Source organism: Hylobates moloch, unplaced genomic scaffold (assembly GCF_009828535.3).
Source record: "Hylobates moloch isolate HMO894 unplaced genomic scaffold, HMol_V3 SCAFFOLD_16, whole genome shotgun sequence".
NCBI lineage: Eukaryota > Metazoa > Chordata > Mammalia > Primates > Hylobatidae > Hylobates > Hylobates moloch.
In genome coordinates, this window is record NW_026652291.1 from 41941843 (window position 1) to 41963591 (window position 21749).

At 39.9% G+C, this 21749-nt stretch overlaps 2 non-coding genes across 2 annotated transcripts; both read right to left on the reverse strand.

Moving 5' to 3' along the window:
- Nucleotides 1-8969: 8969 nt before the first annotated feature.
- Nucleotides 8970-9111, reverse strand: LOC116456475 (small Cajal body-specific RNA 20). The gene has a single exon (XR_004244703.1). It is a non-coding gene; the product is annotated as a small Cajal body-specific RNA 20 (non-coding RNA).
- A 1397-nt stretch (nt 9112-10508) lies between these two features.
- On the reverse strand, nt 10509-10616 carry LOC116456386 (U6 spliceosomal RNA). Its single transcript, XR_004244624.1, has one exon. It is a non-coding gene; the product is annotated as a U6 spliceosomal RNA (small nuclear RNA).
- Between the last annotated feature and the right edge of the window lie 11133 nt (nt 10617-21749).

Below are 21749 nucleotides of genomic sequence, written 5' to 3' on the forward strand. Positions count from 1 at the left end.
CTACAAAAAGAATAAAACAAAAATTAGGTGGGCATGGTGGTGTGCGCCTCTAGTCTTAGCTATTTGGGAGGCTGAGGTGGGAGGATTGCTTGGACCAAGGAGTTTGAGGCTGCAGTGAGCAATGATTGTGCCACTGCACTCCACCCTGGGCAACAGAGCAAGACCCTGTCTCAAAAAAAAAATCATTCGCTGAAAGAATATTTATTAAATGCCTGCTAAGTAGCAAGCAGTGCCCTTTAGCAGGAAAGCGTTTGGAAGAAATTGTCCTAAGTAGGTGTGTGGGTGAGATGGGGGTGTAAAGAAGCAAAAACATGAGAACGAATGATAGAAATAAAATATTTATGTAATACAGTATAATGTAAAAGGTGCTTCCCGGTTTTGTGTCTCATTTGATGTCATTTTTTATTTTGGAGACATGAGGGAGAATATAAGGAAGCAGTTGAGACCATGTGAAAGACAAATAAAGAAGAGGAAGTTACTAAAACCTTGATGGTACTGTAATAAAGCAGTTGGAGTCACCTGGGAAAAGAATATTTGGACTGAATCTGAGAGGAAAATTAAGAAAAAGTGATTGTGTTGAGATGATCAATGTGAGGATGGAATCCTGAAATTAAGTGTTGTTGAGTTGTAGAAATAAGAGGAAGTATTCTTTGACAGAGGAAATACATAGAGCATATGCTATTGAGATTATTACTGGGTTTAAAGATGTTTTGAAAGGTGAAACACTAATTTGTATAGAAAGGACTAAAATTACAAATTTGTTAAGACCCTCAAAACATAGATATACCTCTCAGGCTTATATAGCAGTCTCTGAAGGCTTTTCAGAAATCATTAGATTGATTTCAAAATGCCTACATCGTTGGCATTGACCCCATCCATTTATCCACACTTTTCACTTCCCTTCTTTTTAACCATTCTCAAGCTTCTCTTCTCCAAACTACTCACCTGAAGAAGCAAAACATCTATTGGTGTTACTAGCAACACAGTTTAGGAGCATTGGAGAAAAAGACAAGAGGAATTTAAGAGAGGCAGGGTAAATGATAATAGTTCTAATTCCAAATCTGATTTCCTACTGGACTATATCACATTTCTCTTATTTTAAAATGTCATAACAACTTGAACTAATGTTTATTTTCACTTTCAAGTAATATGACACTATGGAAATTGAGGTCATGTGTTAAAATACTAGGATACTGGTTTTGTGTTACTTTTCTCGACAAATAACTTTCTCGGATTCTTCCTAAGGTAGGAAATATTCTTGTTAGAGGGCCTGGGTATAGGTGTGGGTTTATGGACAGCTGTACTGGAAATACGTTATTTGTTACAGAAGCATGTGGGTTTGAGACAGTTCAGCTGTATTCATGTTACGTGCTGGTCTCATAGGACTGCAGGGATGCAAATATAATTATATATAATTCAAGAGGGCAGATATGATTGCATCATGCAGTCAAATTAAGTGCTGTAAGAGAGATGTGAGTGAGGGGCCCCTGCAGCTCAAAGGATGGGAGAGATCACATCAGGTTCAGGGAATCAGCCAGGAAAGTCTTCATGAAAGAAGTCTCATTTGAGAGAACCCTCTAAGGATGGGTGGAGAGAGAGAGGCTGGAGTGGAAAGGGGCCTTCGAAGTAAACAGACCAGGGGTTAGACATGGGATTAGCTGAGCCACAGACTGGGACTTAGAGTTTATGTGGGATGGTGGGGGAAAAAGGAGGCAGGAAAGCAGGAACAGGATAGGAAAGGAAATGGGAGGGTGGGAAACAGTGGAATACTGTGGACCATGTGTGTTTTGCAGCTTTATATTCTGGTATAACCCAAATGGTAGTGTTGGTAAACAATGTGATGGGATTTTATATCTAGTGTGTATATAATTTAGTATACATTTCAAAATAAGAATGCTGGCCTATATACATAATAGATATTTATATATGAATGTGTGTGTAACTTATACCAGAAAAGAGTGCTTCTTTTCGGATTTGTTAGGGAACCTACCATTTGTGCAAATGTTTCTACTTGTGAGCACCGTGAAGAAAAATTGCTCCCTGGTAGAAATGTTTATGTGTGTGTTTGTGTGTGTAATGGGGAAAGAAAGATGGTTGGAAAGAAAGAAAGATGGGTGGGGGGAGGAGAAATCAGGAGAGGGGAGGAGAGAAGTGGGAATTGGGAAAAGAGGACCTAGAACTTTAAAATGTGATTAGGGTACATTTTTTAGAGGAAATGCCTTTAGGGGACTTCGCCATCAAAAACATTTGTTGTCGGCCAGTGCAGTGGCTTATGCCTATAATCCCAGCACTTTGGGAGGCCGAGGTGGGCAGATCACCTGAAATCAGGAGTTTGGGACCAGCCTGGCCAACATGGTGAAACCCTGTCTCTACTAAAAATACAAAAATTAGCTGGGCGTAGTAGTGCATGCCTATAATCCCAGCTACTTGGGAGGTGGAGGCAGGAGAATCACTTGAACCTGGGAGGTGGAGATTACAGTGAGCTGAGGTCGTACCACTGTGCTCCAGCCTAGGTGACGGAGGGAGACTCAGTGTCAAAAAAAAAAAAAAAAAAAAAGTTTGTTATCAGTAATGTACAATGACAAAGACAATCGTGTTAATTCTTATGAATTACTAAAAGTGAAAACACTTGCAGACTTTTATTTTTCTCTACCTTAAAAAAAATCATGGCTGGCTGGGTGCGGTGGCTCATGCCTGTAATCTCAGCACTTTGGGAGGCCGAAGCGGGTGGATCGTCTGAGGTTGGGACTTCGAGAACAGCCTGACCAACATGGAGAAACCCTGTCTCTACTAAAAATACAAAATTAGCCGGGGGTGGTGGCACATGTCTGTAATCCCAGCTACTCGGGAGGCTGAGGCAGGAAAATCGTTTGTACCTGGGAGGCAGAGGTTGTGGTGAGCCAAGATCATGCCGTTGCACTCCAGCCTGGGCAACAAGAGTGAAACTCCATCTCAGAAAAACCCCCAAAAAACAAACAAACAAAACAAACCATGGCTTAGTGCCTGTAGTCCCAGTTACTCTGGAGGCTGAGGCAGGAAAATTGCTTGAGGCCAGGAGTTCGAGACCTGCTCGAGTAACATAGTGAGACCTCCGTCTCTAAATGAAATGAAATGAAATAAAATAAAATAAAATGGAAGAGGGCATTCACATATCTTAATTCATATAGTTGCCAGTATGCTTTTTTTTTTAAAGAGTGTAGCAGTACCAGTTCTTTTGTGAATTAGATAACAGGCTAAAATTCTGTAAAAGAAATTGATGTTTCATTTGGATAGAATGTTTACTTTTGTGAAAACAATACAAGTAAAAAAGCTGTTGAAAGAAATGACTGTTGAATTTGAATATATTAATTGCTTCAGAGGTGTTTATTTTTCTTTTCTTAAAGTGCTGAAAAACTATTTAATTTTAAAATAAGAGTGCTGTTGCATTGTTGCTTAATACAGAAGTATTGTCGAAAGTGCAACCTCTCAGGAAAGATGAGCGAACTTGTTTTTTTGTGGGTAGTTCTTTGCTGCTTAGGATTCCTGTAAATTTAAAAGGTATTATTGGCTTATGTGTTTTTATTGTGAATTACTAAAATATTAGGCCATAAAAATCAAACTTTATGGTGCCCTGATAGTGTTTTTAAACCTCTCTATATCTTTTGCTAGCTTAAGGAAATTGTGAAGGACTTTGAAAATATACTTGGCCTAGACTTAGAACTTACTGTGTCTGGCCTTCCCGATCTTTTCAGTAGGTTCCGAATACTTCTCTTTGGTTTGAATTATAATTTCGTTTCTTGTAGTTCCAAAAGTTATCTGTAATAGCCTCGTTCTTGTCATTGCCTCATTCTTAAGAAGCTGCTTTTTTTGCTTTTGAATATTTGTGGGTGTTTGACACAGGTATGCTTAAGACAGATGAAAAAAATACTAATAATAGTGTTCATGTTAGCAGGTTCTTTCTGAAAAAGGAAATGCTTAGAAGTCGTTGGTGCTCTTCTTTACACTTCATACGATTCCGCGTGTGTGTGTGTGTGTGTGTGTGTGTGTGTGTGTGTGTGTCAGAGAGAGAGAGAGAAATAGAGAGAAAGAGATCGATCATATCCATTCTGATGCCTTCAGTTTCCCCTCTCAGGCTTTTTAGTCTGTATCTCCAGGCTAGAATTTTCTCCAGTCCAGACTTACATTTCTAGCTACTACTCAGTCCGGTCCCTTTCACAGGTTTCCTCCCTTTAGGGAGTGGCCCCATCATCTCCGTTGTGGCCTGAGCTTCATTGCTTCGGGCCCTGAATCTTTCTGCTTCTAACTCCTTGGGAGTTGTTTTTTTGTTTTTTGTTTTTTGTTTTTTTTGGCGGAGTCTCAGTCTGTCGCCAGGCTGGAGTGCAGTGGTGTGATCTCGGCTCACTGCAACCTCCGCCTCCCTGGTTCAAGCGATTCTCCTGCCTCAGCGCCCCCTGAGTAGCTGGGACTATAGGTGTGCGCCATCACTCTCGTCTAATTTTTGTATTTTTAGTAGAGACAGGGTTTTACCATGTTGGCCAGGCTGGTGTTGAACTCCTGACCTCGTGATCTGCCCGCCTCGGCCTCCCAAAGTGCTGAGATTACATGTGTGAACCACCATGCCTGGCCTCGGGAGCTTTTTGAGTCTGTGCTACTCTCTCCTTCCCCACTCTCGGCTCTGCTCTTTCCTTTCTTCCTATTGTGGGAGTGTCAATAGGTCTCTGTCTCTAGTGTGGCCCCTGTGGACCCACCTTTCATGGAGCTGCCTGTAGGAGCTGGTAGTGTGCTCCTTGGACCCCACAGCAGAAAATGGAAGCTCTCGGATCTGAACCTGCCCAGTTTCTCTCTAGTGGCGCCCTCTTACCTCCTCCAAGTTCACGGGGAGCTGCCTGCCATGAATGCGCTGTGTTGCACCTCTCTGTGCCCTTTCTGCACAGGCTGTTTATTCTCTTGGCTGGGAGAGCCCTTCTTCCTCTTGTGGTTCTGGCCAACTTCTTTTTGCTCTCTCAAGAGTTGGCTCAGATATCACTACCTCTTTGAGGGAGAACTAGGTATCTCCTCCTCATTCCCACTGAGAGCCTTAATCTCCTATAGTACTTACCACACTGATGTCATAATTAGGCAAATATCTGTCTTCTTTATGTCTGCGAGTGCATTCTGTTTAAAATTGTGACCCCCCTCTCCCCATGTTCCTTTCCTTGCTCTGCTTATTTTTTCTCTTGCACTTTTCCCTTTTCAACATACCGTATGATTTTTTAAAAAAATTTTTATTTATATTTTAAAAGTACAGACGAGATCTTGCTATGTTGCCCAGGCTGGTCTCGAACTCCTGGGCTCAAGCCATCTGCCTGCCTCAGCTTCCCAAAGTCCTAGGATGACAGGTGTGAACCACTGGGCCGTGCCTGTAGTATGTTCTTATTTCTAATGTTTATTATCTGTGCATCCTGCTAGAGCGTAAACTCCAGCAGGACAGAAATCTTTGTCACTTTTGTTCACTGCCGTATTGTCGGTACCTAGAACAGTGTCTGAGCCCTAGAAAATGCTCAAAATTATTTGTTGAAGGAATGTGTACTTGTATGTTGAGGGCCCAGCTCCCAGTAGGCCTTGGGTAAATTAAACTGATGATGAACAGTTTATTCTGTTAGATTTTCTAGGGGCTGTCTATGCCTTGTTTTGGTACTTAAAAGTAAATATAATTAAACACTTCTTAAGATTTTTATGCATTCAGATTAAATGTTTTGTTAACAGTCTGGTTTACTCTATTTATTAGTTTCAGATGTCCGAGTCAGCCAGATGTGTTTCATGCCTTCTCATATTACCCCCCTTTCTTGCGTAAACCAAAACCCAACAACTAAATAAATAAAGATTTCACCAAAGGTCATGTTTTCAGAATACCATCTAAATAGAGGCTAAAATCACGCGTGACCCATGGCAACAGTTTGTTGTTGTTGTTGTTTTCCAAGATGGAGTCTCGCTCCATCACCCAGGCTGGAATGCAGTGGTGCAATCTTGGCTCACTGCAACCTCCACCTCCCGGGTTCAAGCAATTCTTGTGCCTCAGCCTCCTGAGTAGCTGAGATTACAAGCACGCGCCACCATGCCTGGCTAGTTTTGTGTTTTTAGTAGAGACGGGGTTTCACTATGTTGGCCAGGCTCGAACTCCTGACCTCAGGTGATCTGCCCACCTCAGCCTCCCACAGTGCTGGGATTACAGACATGAGTCACTGTGCTCGGCCTCCACGCCAACAGTTTTCAAACGTTTTTGCTCATATAGGCTTGAAAGAATTTTGTAAAACAATGTATTTTTTGTATTGATTCTGAAAAGTTTTTTTTCTACATGTTTACATAGTTGCATAGCATGTAATTTCTAGGATATTTTAAAATGTTGACATTTAATAATTAAACTGTTTCATTACTTTTATATATGTATTTAATGGTACTGGTGGACAGCAATTTGTTTCCTACTATCATCTTCTAAAAAACTGAATTCTTTATTTATTGAAGTTGTATTTCCATTGTACTCATCTAGCATTTTGTCAGAATAAAAAACATTTTTAGACTCGAAAGTCTTATTAACCGATAACCCTCTCATACTTCTCGTACTTTAAAAATATATCATTTTAAAATAATAAAAGTTAAAATGTCTTGTGACCATGAGGCTGTCAATGTTAATTCAATTCAGAAGTGAACAGAATTTGCCATTGCCATTATCACATAATTCAAACTAATATAAAGGTATTACATTTTGATAAATGATTGTTAAAAATATTAAATATTTATTGGAAATGTATGTCAATGAAATGCATGGGACTGTGGCTTTTTTTTAAATTAAATAAATGAGCTCTTCATACATGGGTGAATATTGATTATTGCCAGAATGGGGATTTAGCATCAATTTTTTTTTTTTTTTTTTGAGATGGAGTCTTGCTCTATTGCCCAGGCTGGAGTGTAGTGGCACGACCTCAGCTCACTGCAACCTCCGCCCCCTCAGTTCAAGCAATTCCCCCGCCTCACCCTCCCTAGTAGCTGGGATTACAGGTGTGCACTACCACGCCCAGCTAATTTTTTAAGTAGAGACGGAGTTTCAGCATGTTGGCCAGCTGGTCTCGAACTCCTGACCTCAGGTGATTCACCCGCCTTGGCCTCCCAAAGTGTTGGGATTACAGGTGTGAGCCACCACACCCGGCCAATTCTATTTCATACTTTTCTTTTTTATTGTGATAAAGCACTGACAAATCCTAATTATATAAATAAGAGATAGGAATGGGAAGTGTTCTGTTACTGCAACATCACTCAATCCCTTCAACTGTTTCTGAGTTATGTGTCAAAAGTCAATCTATCACCAAAAATTATTTTTGATGACAACTGGCTAGATCCTCCTTCAGTATTGTTGAAGGCAGATAAACTACTAGATTTGCAAAAGAATTTGTTTTCCAGTTGCTATTTTCTTAACACTCAAACTGACCCTTTGTTTGGTGACAGGGAGGGAAGTGAGCTGTGCTAAGGTTTGGGATCAGTGAGCAGGTGTGTTTCTCCTTTTAATGTGAGAGAAGGAAGATTTTGAAAGGGAAGCCGAAAAAGAAGAATTTGCAGTGCCATTGCAGACAAGATTTCAAGCTGGTGGTTTTAGGATGAAATGCATAAAAAAATGGAGTCTGGCCAGGCACAGTGGCTCATGCCTGTAATCCTGGCACTTTGAGAGGCCAAGAAAGGAGGATCACTTGAGGCTAGGAGTTCGAGACCAGCCTGCGCAAGAAAGTGAGTCCCTATGTCTACCAAAAATTGAAAAAATAGCAGGGCATGGTGGCTTGTGCCTGTAGTCCCAGCTTCTTGGGAGGTTGAGGTGGGAGGATTCCTCGAGCCCAGGAGTTGGAGGCTGCATTGAACTATTATCACTCTACTGCACTTCAGCATGGGTAACAGAGTGAGACCCCAACTCTTTTTTTTGAGACAGGGTCTTGCTCTGTTGCCTAGGCTGGAGTGCAGTGGCGTGATCTCGGTTCACTGCAGCCTCTGCCTCCCAGATTCAAGCAATTCTCCCACCTCAGCCTCTCGAGTAGCTGGGATTACAGGCACACTAACACACCCGGCTAATTTTTGTATTTTTAGTAGAGACAGGGTTTCACCATGTTGGCCAGGCTGGTCCCGAACTCCTGGCCTCCCGTGATCCACCCTCCTCGGCCTCCCAAAGTGCTGGGATTACAGGCATGAGCCACCGCACCTGGCCGAGACCCCAACTCTTAAGAAAAAGAAAATTGAGGCTGTGGAAATGGATTTCCTTAAAATTATCTGTGGAGTAAGATTGGTAAAAGATTGGTAATTGTTGATCCTGGGTGATGAGTATGTGAAGGTTTATTATACTGTCCTTTCTACTTTTGAGTATATTTTAATATTTATATTACAAAAAGGAAAAACAAAGCAAAAATTATTTGTGGAAAGTTTTACCATGTATGCATTCAAATTTGAGTAGCGACCTTTGGTGCATTAACACCGTTAGTCTGAGTGTTAACAAAATAAGGCATTCTTTTAGGTTGAACCAGATGAAATTTCCAATATTTGACCATCTTGATGTATAAAATTGGCACTTGCATCTGGTTTAACCTAATCTTTTATTGCATATATTAGTTCTTCCCTCTCCATCAGTTTCATTTCACTAACTGGGATTCAGCGAGAATTTTTTTTTAGGTCCTCCCATTCTCAGAGATCATCCTTTTCAGTTAAGATTTGTTGAAAAGAATTTTAGTTTGTTGTCAGTATGTTGTTAGGTGCTACATAGACTGAGTTAAACAGGCAGCCACTTCTTACCTTTATTGTACTAAAGACTTAAGTTATGTTTTGTTCAGTGTCTGTTCTAAGTGTGGACAAACAAACCAGTCAGTTCATTTAGCAAGGTGCCAAGTGAATGGAACTAGAATGTTTAGGGACAGACAGGTGAAACTTTCACCTGAATAGTACCTGAGAAGTTGGCTTTATTTATTTGTTTATTTTACTATAAATGTGTGAGGTAGGAAAACAAGGCTGCCCAGCTCGTGGCAGTTCTGAGGATGATCCTTGAGGGCTGATGTCGGCCTCCAGTCTTCGCTGAGGAGAAAAGCACCCCTCCTCCCCCGCCCACAGCACCATGGGAGAGAGGCCCTGGAAGTTGACTTTATATAGAAGTTAATCTTCCAGAGAGCTCAGAGTGTATCTCTGTGTGTTTTCATCTTTATTATGAAATCTGGGATTAACAGACTGGTGATAGGTATTGTTCTTAATGATTTTTTTCTTTCTTTCTTTTTTTGAAACAATCTCACTCTGTTACCCATGGTGGAGTGCAGTGGCATGATCTCAGCTCACTGCAACCTCCTTCTCCTGGGTTCAAGCATTTCTCATGCCTCAGACTCCCACGTAGCTGGGACTACTACAGGTGTGCACCACTGTACCCGGCTAATTTTGTTTTTGTATTTTTAGTTCAAGATGGGGTTTCGCCATAGTGGCCAGGCTGGTCTCGAACTCCTGGCCTCAAGTGATCTGCCCCGCCTCGGGCTCCCAAAGTGCTGGGATTACAGGCATGAGCCACTGTACCCGGGCAATGATTTCTTTATTGAGAAGGAGATTGGCATCTAGAGAAGTTAAGTGACTTAATCTCCTCTCAGGGTAAGTCAGCATTGGAGCCAGGTTCTCATGGTTTCTCAGTGTGTACTTCATATCCTAGATTAGTGGTTCTCAAAGCATGCTTTGGGGATCCCCAAAGGTTCCTGAGACCTTTTCTGGGGTCTGTGAGGTCAAAACTAATTTTATAGTAATACTTAAGACATTATGTTTTTCCCCCTCTCGTGAGTATACTGTGTTTTCCAGAATCTACATTACCTGTACTGTTGCAAGAAATTGAAGCAAAAGTGGGTTTTGAGAATCCAACTGCTTTCTATTAAGCCAGACATTAAAGAGATGTATAAAAGTGTAAAATGGTGCCACTTTTCTCACTCTTTTTTTTTGAGGAAAATGTAGTTTAAAAAATATTTACAATTGTATTGAAATGAATTAATAAATGTTAAAAATTTTCCCATTTTTAATTTTAATGTGGTAAATATTGGTAGACATAATCCATATTTTTAAAAAGCTCTTTGAGATCCTGAATAATTGTAAAACCAAAAGTTTCATTGAGACCTCTGGGTTTCAGTTTCACCATTCTCAAAATGAGGCCAGATGTTAGGTTGCAGAGGACCACAAGTTGTCATTCGACGTGTCCCAAGTCATTTGAAGATAGTCTGTTTTCAGTTCTACAGGAGAGATATCCACATCATAAAAACCTTTATTCAATTTGCCCTTCTTTGGTTTCCTTATATGTAGTTTCAGCAGGTGACCAAGTATTAACTGAAGCTAAGCTATGTCATTTTTATCTCTCCATTTGAAGTGGGAAAGCAGCCTCAAGTGAATAGTTGAAGGATCTCCAAGCTGAATTGTTTGTCCATATTTTGCATAAGAGCAATATCAGTTGGACTTCATTGTTTCTCTCACGTGGATTTTTGGATTTGTAGTTTCAGTATATATTTAAAAATTATATATATATATATTAAAATTTTTTTTTTCTTAAAAGGGGCCATGCTAATCTTCTCTGTGTCATTCCAGTTTTAGTATATATGCTGCTGAAGTGGTAGCACTTCAGTGTACATTTTTATTAAGAGCTTTTTCAGTAAGATCCTGTATTGTATAGATAAGAGACCCTTAACCTTATGACTGCCTTACACTTTTCTTTGAAAAGTTTTAAGGACCTTCCTTAAAATGAGTATTTGCATTTATTTGGCAACTAAGTTTTATAGGTAATGTATCTAATTTGTTTTTCCCTTTTTTTTCTTACTCCCTCTTCCCCTCTCCTTCCCATCTGCTGTCTTCATTACTGCTTTTTTTCTCTCTTCCCTTCCCCTCTTTTAATTGCCAATATGACCTTGGGTGAAATACTTAGTCTCTATGTATCTTGGATTCTCCATTTGTAATGTGTGATGTTGTGAAATAATTTCTGTAAACCACATAGAACATTGTCTGGCTCACTATCAAGGATCAATAAATGTTAGCTGCAATTTTTGTTGTTGTTATCATTAAAGCAGGTTGGCAGTTCCTGGAATGTATTGAGTACTCAATAAATGGTGGTTATTTATATTATTTAATATTACCACATTGCACATTTGCTTTTAGATGGTCTATTGAGTTTGGCTGAGGCAGATGTGTAGTAGGTGTAGTAGTAGTATTATATGCTGTCTTAATTTTTTAATGAGAATGGTTTTCTTTTTTACGAAATGGTGCAGATGCTGATACTCTTTGGCTGTAATCCAAATATTTAGTAGGCATTGTGGCCTTCATAAGCCTACTCCTGAGAACAGCCCATTAATTAAATGGGAGGTGTGGAGATTTGGTCCTTGTAAATCACCATTTAGAAACGGAGATGTATTGGATTCATATTTTGTGTGTGTGTATGTTTGTAGTAAAGTCATAAAACAGACTCTACTACTCTACAGTCTAAGTGATTCCTCTTCTTAGTTTTCAGCTGTTAGTGGACACTAGTCAGGTATAATAAAGTAGCTTCTTATTCAGTTAAGTTTGTGTTAAATATATGATCTTATTTGTGAATGTCATGAATAAGTAATTTAAAGATTATTTTATGATTACTAATTGTTAATGCATCTAAAGGCACTTAAAATTCTAAGGATAGAACAGTGACCACCAGCAGTATAGGGTTCTGTGTGCTGGTAATACACCCATATAGTAGGGCATTGAATGCCTAAAAACTGCTAATCATTGATTGATTAATATAACTATTACTTGGGTGGATAGTAGAGTCTGATTTAGAAGTCAGAGTATGGTATGTGATATTTGAACTGATTCAGCAGAGATTTGAAGCCTCCTTATTAAAGGGTATGTTATTAATAATATAAACTTTGGTGGAAGGAGGAGTGGTCTTTTTGTAGCCTATAAGACATGTACTTGAATATAATCTGTGTTACTGAAATATACTTTTGAGCAAAGCATTTATCTTTGGTGAATTTGGGTTTTTCAGTTGCAAAGTGAGTATCAAACCTAGCCAGCCTAGCTCACTGGGTTGGTAGGATCATTAAATGAAATAACTCATTTTGATCCAGTGTTGTGCCTTCCATGAGAACAACAACAACAACAAAAAGCAAAAGGGCGGGGAGGGGGAAAGAAGAAGAAATAATACGTTTTGAGAATGCTTGAAAAACTTGAGCATTATACAGGTTTAAGTTAGCGTTCTTCCGACTTTCAAATGTGAGGGCATTGTTTGTGGAATATTCTGACTCCAGCTTGTGTTAATGCTTTTACTTTTTTTGTTGTTGTTTAGGTTTATCAATGACAGATAGAAGATTTAAGTATCATAGTCCTCTATTTTTATGGCCATGAATTGAAATGAAGAATGTATGTATTCAAGTTTGAATATATAGACATGCATACAATAGCAGTGCTGTTCATGACACTGTAGTTAAGCATTTGTCAGAGTTTCCACTGTAAACTTCCCTTTGAATGTTTTTTCATTTTAGCTTGGCTTTCCTGTGGGTTAAAATTATAGGGCCTGAATATTTTTGGATGGAAACTTTTTCCTTCTCTTTAATAGGGAATGAATGCATGCTATTAAAAAAAAACTATCTTTTCTTACATTTTTTAACATTTTATCATAAAAGTTTTAAAAGCCACTTCTAGGCAGTTTTTTTCTTTAAATCATTAAGTGTGTTAAATGTTGTGACTTCATACCTATAAACAGTTTTTCTTTGCCTTTGTAGTTTTTCCTCTAAAAATTGTCAGTCTTCAATGTATTATCTAATTGAAAGATTATAAATAATTTTTGTAAACTAATTGTAAGATATAAAAAAGCAGTGATATATTGAACATCTGGATACCCATCCCAAGTTAAGAAAAAGTAAACTGCCTAGAATTCCTAAGCTTCCTTAGACTTTCATCACTAAAAGTGTTCATTGGTCTTTGATTTAAATATTTGTAAAGTGTGTTGGAAACAGGCCAGGACTTAGACTGCCCCTTTATATCCAGACACCCCCTTCTAATGGATGTCATGTGGTACGTGTGTTCTGGTCTCACATGTCGGATTGGGTGGCTCCGTGACCTAAGACCATCCGATCTATAGGCAAGGCATAATGTGGCCCAGAGCTTCTACCCAACAGAGATGAGAGTGAAATGGTGTTCCAGCAGAACCTTTCTCTAGGGAAGTTTGAATTTGATAAAGAGTTGTCGAAGGCAGGAATAGATGCTGAAAGACCCAAGAAAAAGAAGCAAAGAAGTGATAAGCCATGTTGATAGGGCAGGGAGGGTGAGGTGTGGGTTGATCTGCTTTGATCATCGCTTCTCTGAAATTACTCTTGTCAGGGCCACCTCCATGTCACATGTCTCAGCAACGTTGGACACTTGTCCACATTTTCCTTGTAGAAACATACTCTTCTTTGGCTTCTGTGACCCTGCTCAGGTTTTCCTTTTGCCTCTGGCTATTTTGTCTCATTCTCTTTGCTGGCTCTTCCTTCTCTACTCAACTTGTAAGTGTTGGGTTTCTTCAGAGCTCCTTCTGCTTCACTTTCTGCACTCTTGCCGTAGGTAAGTTCATCCGGCCTATTGGCTTTAAGACCACTTATATATTACCATTTATATATTGTTGGTGCCCACATTTCTTTTCTTCCTTTTTCCCCCCCAAATATGACATTTCCTTTGCTTTTCTTCTTCTTATTTTTTTTTGAGATGGGGTCTCACTCTATTGCCCAGGCTGGAGTACAGTGGTGCAGTTGTGGTTCACTGCAGTCTCGACCTCCCTGGGCTCAAGCCATCCTCCCATCTCAGCCTCCCGAGTAGCTGGGATTACAGGAGCATGCCACTGCGCCCATCTGAGGTGCCCACATTTCTATCTCCACCTCACCCTTTTCAGACTTTGGTCTTGTGTATACAATACATTTCCATGTATGTGTCTTATAAACATCTCTAATGTAACACATTGTGAGTGTAACACTTGATTTCCCCCACCAAACTATTTCTTCCCTCTTTTACTTGGTGACTCCTCTGTTCACCCAGGTGCTCAAACCAGACAACCTGGCTCCCACTCACTGAACGTGGAGAAGTGGGGCAAGTGCCAAGAGTACCTTTGATCCCTCTCTCTCTCAGTCACTTTTCACCTCTGTATTCTCCCCCCAGAGTAGTTTCTATCAGCAAGCACAATTGATTCTACCAATTCTTTCTCCAGTAAATTATCTCTAATTTGTCCACTTTGTCTCCAATCCTTATCACGATTCTGTAACAGTTGCCTCCTATGTAGCTGTAGTCTCCTAACTGGTGTCCCTGTTTCTTGGCTCTTTTCCATTCATTCAACTCATAGTGACCAGAGTGATCTTTTTAACAATACAAATCATAAGCATGTCTCTCCCTCAGGTTTTAATAATACAAACCATATGCTCACTCCGACTTTAATACTGTCATGATTCTTTACTGAATCTGGAATTAAATCCAGGTTCCTTCTCTTTACCTTTCACTATTTTCTTTTCACCTTGGCTTTTCTATTGCAATTTTTTCTGATGTCACTAATTAGAATTTAATGTTAAAGTCAAATGCATGTGGGTTAAAACTCCCAAGTTTCTAAAAACTTTAACAGACTTGATTTTCTCTCTCCATCTCATCCCCTTTTCCTGTTACTCTTCTTCATTTAACAAAATCCACACCAAAACCAAATTATAATTAGCCCTGTCACAGCCTCTTGAGTCTGATTGCGTCAGACTTCTTAGAGAGCTGTTTTGGTTGTTTCATTAGCATTTAGAGGCATTTCTTTAAAATTACAGAAGGTTTTACTCTTGTATATCTTTAGTACACTATTAGCACTGGAAAATGTCTCAGAGCTTTACTTCTTGTTTTTGCGGGCACTTCATCATCTTGGTTCTCTGTCCCTTCCTATCCTGAGTTTTCTGCCTCATTGTTGAGTTTTCTTTATCTTGTCTCTAGCTGCCCCATGGTTCCATTTTTAACCTTCTGTTTTTAGTTTTCCACTTACTCAGTCATTGAGCTTATTTGTTCCTTTGATTTCAACTTTCACCTTTATGGGAAAACTCTGGAATCTCTACCGTTTAATTTAGCCCCTTGTTTCCAGTTCTATTTTGAGTTTTTTTCTCCCTTGGAGTTACCTCACATTCCATTGTTGCCACTACAGTTCATGAACTTCCTTGACTAACTTCTCTGTCTGATTGTTTCATTTTTACCGACAGTATCATCATTTTCTCAACCTGGAAACATTAGTAATTTTTGACTGTCTTTCCTTTCTGTTATATCTAACATAATAAAAAAAATCCCTTTGTTTCTTACCTTCTGGTATCTCGGTCTTCTTTTTCTTCTATTCTTCCATGGCCATCAGCTTCGTATAAACCCTCATAACTCTTCATGCTTGGTACTGATGACATTGTTTTTGGCTAATTTGATTGCCTCCCTTCAGCCCCTGCTAAAACACTTCTCATTATGTTTGCTCCTGTCCCACATTTCTGTGTTGTCAGCCACATGAAACTCAGGTTACCCTGCAGTTTGTAAAGTCCTTTCTGGCCAGGTATGTCCTCATTCCTCCCTCTCGTTTCCCACTTTTTCTAGTCACCTGTCTTCCATGCCCTAGACATGCATATCTTCTTATAATTTCTCCCGTAATGTGCTCACTGTCACCTCCGTGCTGTTCTTGCCTAAAATACCTTCCACCTTTCCTTTGTTTATTCCTTGTTATATTCATGCTTCCTTTCGGTCCCATCACTAGCTGAAAGCAATTCAACCTAACTGGCTTTCTAATTGACCTTAGGCTGTGCTGGTGATAATACAGATTTGAACTCTCAGTTAGACTCCAAATTGTATGCGAGTTCAACAAATGTCAGGTGTTCAGAACAAAATGAAATAACCAAACTTCTCTGTCATTACATTTTCCTGAACAGTAAATTAAATCCAAACAAGGTTGAAGTCTTGAAGTAAGCCAGCTTTAGTGCAAAGGAGAAGGCTGGAAGGTTAGAGAAGACTTCGAATCATCTTTCGAGAGACTTAACACTAATGTAAAGGCGTCCTTTATTTTATTTTTTTTGAGATGGAGATTCACTCTTGACACCCAGGCTGGAGTGCAATGGCGCGATCTCAGCTCACTGCAACCTCCGCCTCCGGGGTTCAACTGATTCTCCTGCCTCAGCCTCCCGAGTAGCTGGGATTACAGGTGCCCGTCACCATGCCCGATTAATTTTTGTATTTTTAGTAGAGATGGGGTTTCGCCATGTTGGCCAGGTTGGTCTTGAACATCTGACTCAGGTGATCCACCTGCCTTGGCCTCCAACAGTGCTGGGATGACAGGCATGAGTCACTGTGCCCAGCCTAAGGGGGCTTTTAAATATTAACAGAAATAACAGGCCAGCTGGAGAATCTTTCTAACCCTTGGTAGTTGCATTTTGCTTGGTACAAAGAGGAGATAGATGACAGAATGCTTGTCTGCCTCAATCTATGTTAAGGAGTCTGTTAGGAAGATTAGGAAGATTAACCCTTCCAGATGGTCCCTCCAGTGTATGTTGTAGGTATTAGATGAAAACAAAAATGATCAGTAGTGATAAGCCAGCTCTCATTAGTCTTGAGCAGAGGTGGGATAGTGTACAGGTGCCAGATTGTGGAGGTCTGAAGCTCAGCAGGGCCCCCTTTCCAGCTGTGTGATGGTGGGCAAGTTACTAAATATCTTTGGGTCAATTTTTATATGTAAAAATAAGGTTGGTAATATCTACCTCACAGCATTGTAGAAAGTGTTAAAGGAGTTAATACATGTAAACTCCTTAGAATAGTGACTGCCACAGAGTAAGTGCTTACTAAGTTTTTACTATTATTATGTATACATGATATGACTGGGAAAGGATGACTCATTCAAGATTTTCAGAAACTATTGTGAAACAGGAAATGGCTCTTTAGAGTGCTTATCTTTTTCTAATACCTGACCTGTCTTCAGTGACTCTTGTTTATTTTGGGTTATTCATTCATTAATTAACAAGTGTATTTTGACATTGTTTATAGTCAAGATCCTGAAAGAGTATATTGTCTGTAGGAGATCGTGATATTTTTAATAGAGGATAGATTCTGAAAACTTGTGAGAGTTGTATGAATGAGGTTCTTCTGGCCCATCTGGGTCTATGAACAATCTATACATAAGACATCTGGTTTTATCAGAAATTTGAAACTTACGCATTTTTATGTGTACTCTCCATTCCCAAAGAGAGCCTGGTGCGTGTTTTTGCAGATGTATGTAATATGAGAGTTTCTGGAATCTAGATGAATGTCATTCAGAGTGGTCTCTCCTGAACTTGCCACACTTGGTTTTTTCAAAGAAATGTTGTCATCTGCATGCTATGCTTGTCTTTGGACTTCAGAGTGGGGTAAAAAAATGGCTCAGAAGCTATTGCTTGGTCACCTTTGTAATATCAGGGTGCATTAATGGTACAAGCAAGCAATGTAAATTGTCAAAATTTCAGAATTAGACATTTTCTCTTTTTATTAGGATGCTGTAATTTTTTTTTTTGTAGAGACGGGGGTCTTTCTGTGTTGATCTTCCCACCTCAGCCTCCAAAAGTGCTTGGATTATAGGTGTGAGCCATTGTGCTCAGCCACGTTTTTTTTTTTTTTTAATCTGTTGATAAAGGCTTGTCTTTATGATCCTGTGAAAGTAGATTAGGTGTCAATAGAGTCTTCAGATAATTTGCTTGTTTTATGCTGGAAATTCCTATTAAAATTATGCAATTAGATGAAGCCATTTTGTTATTGTCACTATGAAGTATTTTTTAATAATATAAATATGTTCTTCCTAGAGATAACCCCTTAACCCTTTAGTAGACAGGATAATCAATCACCACATTATCAGAGGGCAAGTCGGTTTTTTTTTTTTTTTTTTTTTAACTTATGGAAAGGTTATGAGTGCAGAGTGTGATTGTGGAATACTGTGTGCCTTGGGGGTTGGAGGTAGGCTATAAGTAGGGAGGTAGGAAGCCGGATGCAGGGGCTTACACTTGTAATCCCAGCACTTTGGGAGGTCCAGGTGGCAAGGATCCGTTGAGCCCAGGAGTTCAAGACCACCCTGGGTAACGTAGTGAAACACTGTCTTTACAAAAACTACAAAAATTAGCTAGGTGTGGTGGTGCATGCCTGTAATCCCAGCCACTTGGGAGGCTGAAGTGGGAGGATTGCTTCAGCCAGGGAGGTCGAGGCTACAGTGTGCTGTGACCGTGCCACTGTACTCTAGCATGGGTGACAGAGTGAGACCTTGTCTCAAAAAAAGTGGGGGGTGGTGGGGAGGTGGGAGATGAGGAGGACAAAAATCATTGTTTATTCTTTATAATCCTACTGCCACATTTATCTGTCCAAATAAATGGGAGGAGGAAAGTATTTCATTTTGGTGTAAAATTATCCCTTCTGGTTCTTTGTAGTGAAGTTGTTTCTACACGTTAGCCATTGACCCAGAATAATAAAACTGAATATCTTGCAGCCTCGGTTCTCTTATAGGTAAAATGGGAATATTAACATGTATTAGGCAGAATTTTTGTAAGATTTTAATGGGAGGATATAATGAAGGACCTAAGCTGGAGGTCCATTTCCTTGTCAGGTGCTTTTTTCTTTTCTGTCTCTCAACTTGGTCCATGAAATTCAGATACTTTTTTTTTTGTTTTGTTTTTTGAGACGGAGTCTTGCTCTGTGGCCAGGCTGGAGTGCAGTGGCACGATCTCGGCTCACTGCCAGCTCTGCCTCCCGGGTTCATGCCATTCTCCTGCCGCAGCCTCCCGAGTAGCTGGGACTGACTACAGGTGCCTGCCACCACGCCCGGCTACTTTTTTGTATTTTTTTAGTAGCGATGGGGTTTCACCGTGTTAGCCAGGATGGTCTCAATCTCCTGACCTCGTGATCAGCCCTCCTCGGCCTCCCAAAGTGCTGGGATTACAGCTGTGAGCCACCGTGCCCAGCCACTTTAATTGTATTTTTTGCTATTATTAATATGTGCAAATCTTGCCTCCCCCTGGACTGTACTTTTTTTGAGAGTAGGTCCATTTGTTTTCATTCTTTACAATATATGCCCTTATAATATCTTCTCGTACCTTTTTTTGTAATGTAAAATGTTTTAACTTCTATATTTGTCTATATGGTCATTTAATTAGGGTTTCTCTCCATTTGGTCTGTAAGCTTCATGAAGGCTGAGAACATGAAGTTTGGTTTTGCTTAATAATGTATATTTATAGCCTAGACTAGTGCCTGGCATGTAAAAAGTGTTCTGTAAATATTTGTGGAATGAATGAATGAATGATTAAGTTAAACATGGTAGATTCTAAACAAATTCGTGTTGTGGGAAGGTTGAAACCACCTATCATATCCCTTCCAGACTTAGTCTGAACCCTTCTAGGAGGCAATTAAAAGTTTGCAAAATTTTAGTTAAGACCTTAGATCTCTAAATAACAGAGTGTATGGGGGAAAAGAAAGGTTTAGAAATACTTTGAAGTGGTTTAGTATTTTATGTTATTTTAGTGGGAGGTTAATACTGTTTGTTTTGAATATGTTGTAAAGAACTCTAAGTGTAAGTTACTATTATTACTTTTAGTTAGTATGTATAAGTATTAATATTTGTGAGTATGATACTAATTTAAAATTTTAGCTCCAAGGACAAAGCTGTCAAACTTTGCTTGTTTATTTATTTTCTTTGCACATTTTGCACAAACCTGATGGTATCAGAGGAAGCCTTGATGTGTGAGACCCAAGTGGTGTCCTTGTTTTGGCAGTGCTCATCCAGATTGTTGGAGTCTTCATAAATTCTAGCTTCTCTGTCCCAAATGCTCTGTTTGTCATTCATTCTTCCATCCAAATGCTAACTCTCTTCACCCTTCAGGATTTTGACACGTTGCTGATGCATGTACTGATAGCTGACTCATCTCACCTATTGAGTCAGCATCTTACCTTTTCTCTAATCAAGTTACAACTTTATTTTGAAGTTATTTCACTGGGTATTATATTAGTAGGTCAAGCTCAATATTATTTTCTTCAAATATGCTTTACACAACCAGACATACCAAAAAGGGAGGGGAGATCTATATGTATCAACAATTTATATTGTTCATTTTTGAAAAAAAGACTGGCATTGTGTTTCACACAATGTCTAGAATATGGAAAATATTCAATAAACATTCTGTGTCTTAAACGCTTGTGCTATCACTGTGACAAAACTACTGTTTGTTTTTTTTTTTTTTTTTTTTTTTAGACAGAGTCTTGCTCTGTCCCCCAGGCTGGAGTGCAGTGGCGCGATCTCGGCTCACCGCAACCTCCACCTCCTGGGTTCACGCCATTCTCCTGCCTCAGCCTCCCGAGTAGCTGGGAATACAGGCGCCCGCCAACACGCCCGGCTAATTTTTTTGTGTTTTTTTAGTAGAGACGGGGTTTCACCGTGTTAGCCAGGATGGTCTCGATCTCCTGACCTCGTGATCCGCCCGCCTCAGCCTCCCAAAGTGCTGGGATTACAGGCTTGAGCCACCGCGCCCGGCTACAAAACTACTGTTTTTAGGCTCATTTTATAAGAGATACTAAGGCTCAGCAGTGCTTTTTAACAACAACATTAATTTAGCAGTTAAAGTTTATTGAACACCAAATGTGTCCCAGATACTCTTCTATGTGTTTTTATTTTTATGTACTCACTTAATTCTTAAGTAAACTCTGTGGGGTAGGTGCTGTTATTATACCCTCATTTATAGATGAGGAAACTAAGGGCCAGAGACTCACCTAAGCTTTCCCAGCTAGGAAGTGGCAGAGCTGACCTTGGACTCTAGGCAGTCTAACTCTGTAGCCCATCATCTTAGCTGCCACACTATACTGCCCAAAATTGCCCAGCTGGAGCCTGATTAGAACCCAGATCCCCTGATTTCAAAGTCTGTGTGTGTGTGACCCCAAGGACAACCTCAGACATCTGGAAGAATGCAGAATGGGCTTACATTTCTTTTTCAAGTTCCCAATTATGCTGGAAGAAATTGAATTCATTTGACATCTTAAACGTTTCTGTGATGTTTTTCCAGAATTGTAACTGACAGACTTTTGAGATAGTGGACCTAGTTGCTGAGCTTAGTTTTAACTTTATTATACTTATTAAGGCCAACTCTTATTTCTCATATGTGGTCTGGCTTCTTAAGTGGAAGATAGAGTTATATAATACGTTTTCTGAAAGGGAAAGTTGTTTTCAGTATAATCTGAAGAGAAAATGTTTGTACTACCCTGTGGCATGTTTAGCTAAACTCTGGGTTACAATATGAGACATAGAATGCTGAATTATATCAAGATTCAGAAAAAGGCTGTGCTTAGAATTGCATTGTAAGCATGCATATCTTTAGGTTTCAGTGACTGTCTTACCCTTGGAGACGGATGTTTTGTGGCTAGGAAACCAGCAGCATAGAAGGAACATGTTGTAAATAGTGTTTTTTTTTTGTTTGTTTGTTTTGAGACGGAGTCTCGCTCTGTCATCCAGGCTGGACAGTGGCACGATCTCGGCTCACTGCAAGCTCCACCTCTCGGGTTCACGCCATTCTCCTGCCTCAACCTCCCGAGTAGCTGGGACTACAGGCGCCCGCCACCACGCCCGGCTAATTTTTTGTATTTTTAGTAGAGACGGGGTTTCACTAAATCTCGATCTCCTGACCTCGTGATTTGCCCGCCTTGGCCTCCCAAAGTGCTGGGATTACGGGCGTGAGCCACTGCACCCGGCCAATAGTGTTTTAAATACGTTTCTGTTC